Raw genomic sequence first — 11,098 nt, forward strand, 5'->3', positions numbered from 1 at the left:
TAACTAGAATTATCAGGGAAAAATTTTTATAGGCAAAATTTGGGGTGAGTGCTGCAGGGTGTGTGTGACTTTCTTCTGATTGGTTTGTGGTGAGGTAACAGGGCAATGTTCCAGGAATCTTGTGCTCAGCCTGAAGTTACCATCCTCCACCTGGGTGGGGGCCTTAGTTCCTGTAGAAGAACTCAAAGATATTGTTATATATATCCCTTGAGGAGGGCTCAGGATCCTGCTTTAATTTCTACACTGTTGTTTCTTTTTTATTTAATTAATTAATTTATTTTTAATATTTATTTATTTAGCTGCGCTGGACCTTAGTTGCAGCATGCGGGATCTTCCTTGTGGCATGCAGGATTTTTTTTTTTTAAGTGTGGCATGCGGGATCTTAGCTGCAGCATGTGGGATCTAGTTCCCTGACCAGGGATTGAACCCAGGACCACTGCATTGGGAGCGTGGAGTCTTAGCCACTGGACCACCAGAGAAGTCCTCTGCACTATTGTTTCTTTTTTTTTTTTTTTTTTGCAGTATGCGGGCCTCTCACCGTTGTGGCCTCTCCCGTTGCGGAGCACAGGCTCCGGACACGCAGGCTCAGCGGCCATGGCTCACGGGCCTAGCACCTCTGCGGCATGTGGGATCTTCCCAGACCGGGGCACGAACCCGCATCCCCTGCATCGGCAGGTGGACTCTCAACCACTGCGCCACCAGGGAAGCCCTATTTTATTTATTTTTGCCTGTGTTGGGTCTTCGCTGCTGGCACAGGCTTTGTCTAGTTGAGGCGAGTGGGGGCTACTCTTTGTTGTGGTGCGCGGGCTTCTCATTGCGGTGGCTTCTCTTGTTGCAGAGCACGGGCTCTAGGTGCAGGGGCTTCAGTAATTGTGGCACGCAGGCTCTAGAGCGCAGGCTCAGTAGTTGTGGCGCATGGGCTTAGTTGCTCCATGGCATGTGGGATCTTCCCGGACCAGGGTTCAAACACGTGTCCCTTGCATTGGCAGGTGGATTCTTAACCACTGCACCACCAGGTAAGCCTGAGATTAAGATTTTTAAGGGTTAAAATTGTAATATATATAACTAAAGCTACTGGGATAATAAGGGAAACATTTTAGTATGCAAGGAAAGTAGGATGTGTGTTTTCAGCAAAAGAAGGTATGAGGAATGGAAATGCATTTTGTTAAGGGGAAAGAAAGTGATTTTGTCCCAAAGCTGGTTATTTTTAAATGGGAAAGAAAAATAAGGGCTAAACTAATATAGATACAGAAAGTTGTAGAAGGTTTGTAGAAAGGGAACCCTGAGGAAATAATTTTGTGCATGGTCAGGCTGGGATTGGAATTGAATTGAATTAGGTAAATTAATTTTGTTATTGAGAGTGGGCTGGTGCAGGACTAGAGCTTGGTTTTCTCTCTGTATTAAGAGAACAAAGTTTTGGGCTTCCCTCGTGGCGCAGTGGTTAAGAATCCGCCTGCCAGTGCAGGGGACACGGGTTTGAGCCCTGGTCCGGGAAGATCCCACATGTTGCAGAGCAACTAAGCCCGTGCAGCGCAACTGCTGAGCCTGCGCTCTAGAGCCCATGAACCACAACCACTGAGCCCAGGTGCCACAACTACTGAAGGCCGTGTGCCCAGAGCCCGTGCTCTGCAACAAGAGAAGCCACCGCAGTGAGAAGCCCGTGCACTGCAACGAAAAGAGGAGCCCCCACTCGCCGCAACTAGAGAAAGCCCGCGCGCAGCAACAAAGACCCAAAGCAGGCAAAAATAAATAAATAAAATAAATCTTAAAAAAAAAGAGAACAAAGTTTTCTTGAAATGTTGAGCTACTTTGATAATAGATTGTAAGTTTCTTTGCCTTCTAAATGATCTGTATTTTCCTTAAAAATCTTTTATTGTCACGTTGGTTGAATGAACAAGTATTGTTTCACAGTGACCAAGGATCCTGTTTGACTAAGTGTTTTAAAACCTTTTGAGGGACTTCCCTGGTGGTCCAGTGTTTAAGACTCTGAACGCACTTCCCCTGCAGGGGGCATGCGTTCGATCCCTGGTCGGGGAACTAAGCTCCCGCGTGCCGCATGGTGTGGCCAAATAAATAAATAAATAAAAACTTTTGATATCTTTGACGAACTTCCCCAAGTCAAATTCTAAATAAAGTTCTTTTGCTCTCTAGCCACCTTTGGGATGCTTCAAAACATCCTGAAGAGAGATATTAAACTAATTAGGTTTATTTGGTAAGTTAAATTACATGGGAAACATTGTCAAATATGTGGCCCTAACCTTTTTAGGTTATATTGTATGAATAAATGCCATTAATACAGATATTCCAAAATTTGTGTGGAATTCCTAAAAATCTAATATGTCCTGGTATAATGTTATCAGTCATAATTCTAGTTATTATATAGAAGTGTTGTATGTCACAGAAATATCCAAATTACTTGTTAATTGCTTTGTAACCATGCCATTTTAAGTCTTTTGTCATTTATAGACAATCATTGCTTTACTCTGATGCTTTTATAAAATGAAAATCTTTAAGAAGATTCATAAAAAGGACTTTTTGACAAATATAAGTTTCTGACGACCTTTAGGTCATACCACTGAACTGCGTAAGAAATTACAAAACTCTGACAGAAAACTTTATGCTTTCATCCAGATCAACAAGAACATGGGGTTGAATTAACTGATAAATATGATTTATAATTTTATGACTTTTTTTCTGAAACATACTGGCTTTTAATCTTCATTTTCCAGAAAACCTTTCCTCTTACACTAACTATAACCTACAACAAGTTGATAAAGTATACCTTTGTAAACGGAGATGCAACATTTTTCTTTCTACCTGATCCCTCCAGGATTTGGCTTCTCCAGCTGGCTCCCATGTGGACTTGATAGCTTATTGAGACCGGATTACAACTAGCTATGCTAATTATTGTTTAAATGTGTTCTCTCTCGTTGTTTTCAAATTATTTATACCTTGTGCCTCTCTCTGCCGTACTATGACTTGATTACTGTTACTAGCTGAATTACTTGTATCCTTATATCCTATTTAATTTTATTTATTTATTTATTTTATTATTCTTTTTTGGCCACACCGCGCGCTGCTTGCGGGATCTTAGTTCCCTGATGAGGGATCGAACCTGTGCCCCCTGCAGTGGAAACATGGAGTCCTAACCACTGGACTACCAGGGAATTCCCCTGTCTATTTTATAAGACTTGTTTTTTCTTAGATTACCCAATGTATAACCAGGGCTCTGGCAAAATTAATGATGGCTAAACGTCTTGAGGCAGTTGATCATATATATAACTCTATATACAATAATTGTAATAGTGCAATGCTAGATCTCTAGATACAGGAAAAAGGAGCAAGGGAAAAACATTTCCTGGATCGTAGTAGACTACTAAGACAGGTGATCCAGAGAATTTTAGGTTATCAACAGGGACTAATTCAAAAATTAGCACATTAGGGACTTCCCTGGTGGCACAGTGGTTAAGAATCCGCCTGCCAATGCAGGGGACACGGGTCCGAGAAGATCACACATGCCGCAGGGTGGCTGGGCCCGTGTGCCACAACTACTGAGCCTGAGTACCACAGCTACTGAGCCCACATACCACAATTGCTGAAGCCTGAGTGCCTGGTGCCCGTGCGCCATAGCAGGAGAGGCCACCATGGTGAGGGGCCCACACACCGCAGCAGGGAGTGGCCCCTGCTCCCCTCAACTGGAGGGGGCCCGCGTGCAGCAGCGAAGACCCAACACAGCCAAAAATAAATAATAAATAAATTTATAAAAAAAGAAAAATTAGCACATTAAGTAGCCTATCAACAGAATTCCCACCTGATCTAGGAATGAGCCTAGGTCATTGGGACAAATTGGTCATGAAATGCCTCCCAAACCTTTGTCGAATTTATGACCAAGAGGAAACTCTGTGGACAATGAATGTTGCCTGCCATTTCGATAAACAAAGAATGTTTCCCACCATCCAGCCATCCACCACTGCAGCCTCCCCTCCACCTCCACCCCATGATGTGTCCTAAGGGGAATTCAGAACGGAGAAAAACAAGATACTGGCCCTAGAGAGTTAAGATGCATATCAAAGGAATAATTTCAATGAGCCCAGACTCTTTCCATACATAGAAAATGGCTAAAATCATTAACTTGAAATGTCTGTTTTTGTGATTAGCAGTAATCTTTTGATGTTCAACTATGTGTTTGTTTGTCTGTTTTTTTCTGCAAAAACTCCTATATATCCTGGCTCCTCCCTTACCTCTTTGCAACAGTTCCTCAGAGCTATCTGTCTCCTGGGCTGTAGTCCTCAGTAAGGATACTGAATAAAACATAACTCTCAGGATTAGATGGAAGCACTGAATCAGTGTCAATTTCTTGATTTGATTGGTTGTGTAGTGGTTACGTGGGAGAGTATCCTCATTTAAAAAAAATAAATACTGAAGTATTAAGGAGTTATATGTCATCATGTCTTCAAGTTGGTCTCAAATGATTTAGAAAAAAATGCACTATATATATATGTATGTGTGTATATATATATATAGAGAGAGAGAGAGAGAGAGAGAGAATAAGTCAATGAGCTCAACTCTTCATTTTCAAATTTAAAAATCACAATTAACAATTCAAAATTAACAGTTAAAAAAGAAGTAACTAGTAAAAGAGTAAGTCCTTCCCACTGCTACCTGACTACCAAATATATGGCCTGCACTCCCTCTGGAGAACTTCATTCTTCTAGCCATAACTGCAACCAGCTAGAACAAAAGACTGGAAGAAAATCCATTTAAAGTGTCCATGGTTCTCTGCCTAACCAAGCACATATCACATATTATTCCCTCTTTCTCTGCTTGCTTGACATTTCTGGATAAAGAGGACAGAAATGGAGAGGAAGGTGCCAGTGGTTGGAGGGGGTTGACAAGAACCAAGTGAAACAAGTGCAAGCAGGTAACCCAATGTCAGGATTGGGGGAAGTATCCCAATGGGGAACCAGGTGGGGCAGGGACCACTAACAGGGGGGAAGGATGTGCAAAAGCCAATGGCTTGAGAGGTAATCATTTTATTCACATTTTACAGCCCTTTACAGTTTACAAAGAACTTCTGGGAAAATGGTGGACTAGACTTGTGAAACAATTCTGATTAAGAACACATAGAGATTGGGACTTCTCTGGTGGTGCAGTGGTTAAGAATCCGCCTGCCAATGCAGGGGACACGGTTTCGAGCCCTGGTCCAGGAAGATCCCACCTGCCGTGGAGCAACTAAGCCCGTGTGCCACAACTACTGAGCCTGCGCTCCAGAGCCTGCGAGCCACAACTACTGAGCCCATGTGCCACAACTACTGAAGCCCGCATGCCTAGAGCTAGTGCTCCACAATAAGAGAAGCCACCACAATCAGAAGCCCGTGTACTGCAATGAAGAGTAGCCCTCCGCTCACCACAACTAGAGAAAGCCCACACGCAGAAACAAAGGCCCAATGCAGCCAATAAATAAATAAATTAATTAATAAAATTTTTTTAAAAAGAGCACCTAGAGATGAATAAAATACAACAAAGACAAGTTTAATGCATGACTGAACTAGGAAGCCAGAAGGAGAAATCCCAGGTGTGAGAGCCACAACAGTGACAGGGTGTGGGGGCAGCAGGTGACTGTAGACTAGGAAGTTGCATGTTAAATGCCCAGGCAGGGAAAGAAGACCAGGCCCATGGTGAGGAATGGAAAGAACAGTTAAGAAACCCAAGTATTTTCACAGAAAAAGAGAAGCTTGTCAAATTAACTTACAAAATGCACAGGCAGATAATATACCATGAGTCAGCAAATGCAAAAACAGAAAGTAGAATTTCAAGGAGAACTGGCAAATCCACAACCAGAGTGGAAGGTTTTTAACATTCACTGTCACTAAGTAAAACAGAAAAGAGGAGCAATATAAAATATTTGAACAGGACTTCCCTGGTGGCGCAGTGGTTAAGATCTGCCTGCCAATGCAGGGGACACGGGTTTGAGCCCTGGTCCAGAAGATCCCACATGTTGCGGAGCTACTAAGCCTGTGTGCCACAACTACTGAGCCTGCGCTCCAGAGCCCGCAAGCTGCAACTACTGAGCCCACGTGCCGCAACTACTGAAGCCTGCATGCCTAGAGCCCATGCTCCACAACAAGAGAAGCCACCGCAATGAGAAGCCCGCGCACTACAATCGAGAGTACCCCCTGTTCGCCACAACTAGAGAAAGCCCGCGCACAGCAATGAAGACCCAATGCAGCCAAAAATAAAAATAAATTAAAAATAAATAAATTTTTTAAAAAATCAGGCAAAAAAGACCCAATGCAGAAAAAAAAATGAATGAGATACACAACATTGTAAATTAATTCTACTTCAATTTTTAAAAATGAATGAAATGTGTTCAACTCAAGAAGTTAGCAGAAGGTGGGAAATTTTTTTAAATAACAGCAAAAACTTAATAAAACTGACTCAAGAAGAAATAGAGTTTAGTGCAAACCATCTCATCATCTCCTTGGCTCTTCACGGCATCCCTGTGAGGAACTGTCACGGTTGCAGTCGTGTCGATGAATGTACCACTGCTTGAGGAAGTTAAGAAAGTAGTGGAGTCTGCACCTAAAATCAGGTCTTCCAGATCCACTTTGATGTTCTCCCTATTTTCAGGTTGCACTCTTCTCATCAGGAACTGTCATGTCTGGGCGATGGAGCCTTGCGCTCAGACAGGAGTGGTCCCCAGATGAAGGAGGACGATCTGCCTGGCTCCTGAGTCTGTTCCCACCTTTTGCGCTGCCTGCCCCTGCTTCCTGGGCTCTTGCTCCTCTTGCATGGAAACCACAGGTGGACTGACATCTGAACAGAAGGCACTGCGGAAGACAAACATATGAAGGAGCAGAGGGAGGCACTCTTAACATTTTTTTTTTTTTTTTTGCAGTACGCGGGCCTCTCACTGTTGCGGCCTCTCCCGTTGCGGAGCACAGGCTCCAGACGCGCAGGCTCAGCGGCCGTGGCTCACGGGCCCAGCCGCTCCGTGGCATGTGGGATCTTCCTGGACCGGGGCACGAACCCGTGTCCCCTGTATCGCAGGCGGACTCTCAACCACTGCGCCACCAGGGAAGCCCAGGGAGGCATTCTTGTTAGAGGACGCTCTTGTCCTCCAAACACGCTCCTGTATCTGTTGCCATTCAGCTCAGCACTTAATATTCTCCTGTTCATAAATGTATCCATCTATTTAATTCTTGTGTCATCATCTCAACTGCAAAGCTTTGTTGGCTGAGCCCGGAATTGGCTTTTCATCATTTGTTTCTACTTCTGGGAAGGTAAAAACTGCCCTGGATGGACTTCCCTGGGGGCGCAGTGGTTAAGAATTCGCTTGCCAATGCAGGGGACACGGGTTTGAGCCCTGGTCCGGGAAGATCGCACATGCCACGGAGCAACTAAGCCCGTGCGCCACAACTACTGAGCCTGCGCTCTAGAGCCCGTGAGCCACAGCTACTGAGACCACGTGCCACAACTACTGAAGCCCGCGTTCCTAGAGCCCGTGCTCCGCAACAAGAGAAGCCACCGCAATGAAAAGCCTGCGCACCTCAACGAAGAGTAGCCCCTGCTCGCTACAACTAGAGAAAGCCCACGCACAGCAACGGAGCCCAACGCAGCCAAAAATCAATCAATTAATTAATTAATTGATTTTAAAAATCAGTCCCTCATGTCCTTTTATCACTCTCTGCCTATTCTTGGTGTACGCAGCCATCTATCAGCAGCCCGTGGGGCCTGCGGAGCCTGGAATAAAATCTCCCTTTCATTCTCCACAGGATCCTCCGGCAGAAGGCCCGCCTGGGGTGCAGTCAGCACCTAGCAGTGTTCTCTTAGTTCTGCACCCTAGGGCCCCGGCTGTTCAGGCCCTTCCTTCCCTGTCCTGTTTTTCCCTTGTGGCATCACAGCCTCTCCCCTCGTTGATTGCCCAGAGGCCTATGTGTATGTCCCTTTGCAGAGAGCTGCATGCCTCTTCCCGGGGTAAATCCCCTGGGATGATCATCCAGGAGGATTTCTGGCAGCTCCCAAGCCTCTGAGTGTCCCACTTGTCCCCAAGATCTAACTGAGGGCGGGGCAGCTGCCAGCCCCTCTCCCCCCAGCCGGCCCCCCAGCTCGAGGAGGCCGCAGGGTGTGGCCACCTTTCCCTCCTGCTCATGTGGTACCTTTGCCATTGTCCTTGCTTCTTCCTCTCAACAGTACGAGACTGAAGGACCCAGGGTTAATATTTCAATTTAGAACACAGGAGAGGCTCAGAGGTTAAACACCTTGACCCAAGTCCCGTGGATATGCTTCCACGGTCCCTCATCTAGAGCCTCTGAGGCCTTAGGACGCTTGCAATTTTGTATCTTACTTCCCCAAATAGGACTGCTGTGCTCACCACTCTGTCCCCAGTGCCTTGCCCCACTACCTGGTACACAGTAGATGCTCAATAAATGTTTGAAATTGTTAAATAAATCGATGAGTTAGAGAAAGAACATTCATTCCTTTATTCATTCAACAGTGGCTTGAGTGACCCTTTGATGGGTCCTGGGGATAAAAGATGAATAAGATACCATCGCCACCCTTGAAGAAATCAGTCTTGTGGGGAAGATAAACTTGTAAATAAAAAGTTACAACACAATGCATAGAGTGCAGAAATGGAGGAATGTGTCATGTGCTCTATGAGAGAACAGAGGGTATAGACTCTGCCTGGAGAGTCAGGAAGGCTCCAGGTAGGAAGGGACATGAAAGATGAGAGGCTGTTCATTTGCTGGAGTGTTGGGGGTGAGCAGGGTGAGCGCAAGGCATTCCTAGAGCCGGGGGTGACAGTGAGTCCTGCAGGGACCCAACATGCTCAGGGGTGGCCTGGGGGAGCACTGTGTGGGCAGAACTTGAAGGCAGGCTCTTGGGCCTTTCCCTTCAGCACATAGAAGTCGGAGATCTCCCACGTGTATCCCCCAGGCTCTGGGTCCAGGAGAGTTGTACCTGGGCCCAGTCTGGGGTACAGGGACCACTGACCCCCTGTCATTCTCGTTTCAGGACCGGCTGCCAGAAAAACCTCTTCTGACAACGAGTTCCATATCTGAGCCAATTGGAAACAACCTTATGAGATTTCTTGAGCCAAAAGCTCAACTATAAGCTGTGTAAGTCCATTCCATCTGCTCTTTCATCCTGTGATTCCACCCAACACATCATCAAGTCAGCGGGGCGCAGCTGTCCTCAAGCGATCTCAGGGGGTCTCCCTTATGCTGTTTCTCTTGTTTATTCTCCTCTTTCCCAGGGATTTAGCATAGGTTTATCTGACTTTCGGTTCCAGATGACTTTGCCTTTTCCATTTGTTGCTGTGTTTGAGTTGTAGGTGAGATAGTCGAGTGCACATGTGTACACAAAAGGCAGGGCGTAAAAAAAAAAAAAAAAAAAGGCAGGGCGTCAGTACTCTCGGGGGCCAAGGTGGGCTGTGGGCTTCACCTGAGATGCGAAGGAACTAGGGTTGTTTATAAGTAAGGACCAGAGGGAAAGGTCAATGTAATTTGTTGTGTGGGGAGCAGGAAGGAGTCACAGGTAATAACTTAGGGGCTCACTGGCTGGGATATCTCAGTTATGCCTGTAATGGAAGAGGGTTCCATATTGCAGTGACAAAGAGTGACATCAGCTTAGTGGAGAAAGGCAGACCGCTGTGCCTCTCCAGTTGGAATAATTTTAAAATAGGAATCTAGTAATTTTGACCTAAACATGACTTCATGGATTTACTTTTTATGCTACCCATACACACAAACACACTGTGCTCACCACAGAGGACTCCTGGATCCCTCCTCCGCCGTTTTTACATCAATTTTATTCTTACTTGTATCTTTACAGAAAATGGCACAGAAATCACGGGTTTCGAATACCTAGAAGTTATTACAGTTCCATATTTCAAACACTCCAATATCAAGTTTCTTTCTTCTGATTCTATGTACATTATTTACACACCAGGGACTACGGTCTAACACTTCAAACCAATGGGAGACAAAGACAGGAAGAACTGGGGGGAAGGTCCATGGACGGAATGAAGAAGAAATCAACTTTTGATGTGGAATTAAAATCCCAGCTCACTGACTCAGGCCTTTCTCTTGCAAGGGATCCCCTGCAAGGTGGGTGGGAGAGTAGAGGAAAATGCCATGGGGGTGAGGGGGACATGTGCCTGGCCTGGGGGTGGAAGGGGCAGCTGCAGAGAGGCCATCAGTATGGACAGGTCCTCCCATCAGCAGACAGGAAGAAGTCCCGTCCCCTATTCCTACCCCATCACTGTCTGACTCTAGAGAACAGGCACCACGGCTCACACCCAGCGGGAAGGTCTGTGTGCCTGTAGCTTAGTTTGGGTCTAACACTGGCTCCTCCCTTGCTCTCCTTCTAGCCTTTTCTCATACTCTTCTTGTGATCAACTGTGACGGCTATTTATAGCCCCAGGCCCCCTCCAGGAATGGCCTGGATCAAGTTGAGTCAAGATCTGTGGTTTCCCATGTGTTCATTTTACAGCTCGATTGGGCTGCTCCAAGGCAGGGCACATGCGAACCAGTGATTTGCAAGAATCTTTAGGGGAAGGATGCCTTGCACAGCAAGTCAGGGTCACAGGCAGCACATTGGGGGGTGGAGGGGGCGGTCAGGATGCTCCAGAAACACACACCCAAGGGCCCTGGGTGGAGGATTTGGCTTCCCAAAGGTGCAGTGAGTCACAGCAGCTGTGAGAGGTGCCCCCTGGCTGCAGGGCAGACCCTGGCCTCACTGCAGGTACTGTACACTGCCCCCTGCGGCACTGGCACCTGTGTGGGGAGGAACGGTGGGACCGGCTGGGTGTGGAGGGTGGGTTCCTGAGTCTGACTGTGGAGGGCAGGACTTGAAGGCTGGCCGAGGGGCCCAGGCTGAGACTTTCCAAGTTGAATCTGGAATCTGGGCCCCAGCGCCAGGGGCCGGCAGGGGTTGTGCCTGGGCCTTCAGGACAGCACATCACCCACACTGAGGAAGGAGCAGGCAGGGGAGCAGAGTTTCGCTGGGGGCTGGGGCGCTCAGGACACCGGCACTGGAGTGCAGGTCCTCCATCCGTGTCGCCTCCATCCGTGACTGCCGCAGCAGCGGTCTTTGG

This window comes from Delphinus delphis, chromosome 2 (genome assembly GCF_949987515.2).
Source record: "Delphinus delphis chromosome 2, mDelDel1.2, whole genome shotgun sequence".
NCBI lineage: Eukaryota > Metazoa > Chordata > Mammalia > Artiodactyla > Delphinidae > Delphinus > Delphinus delphis.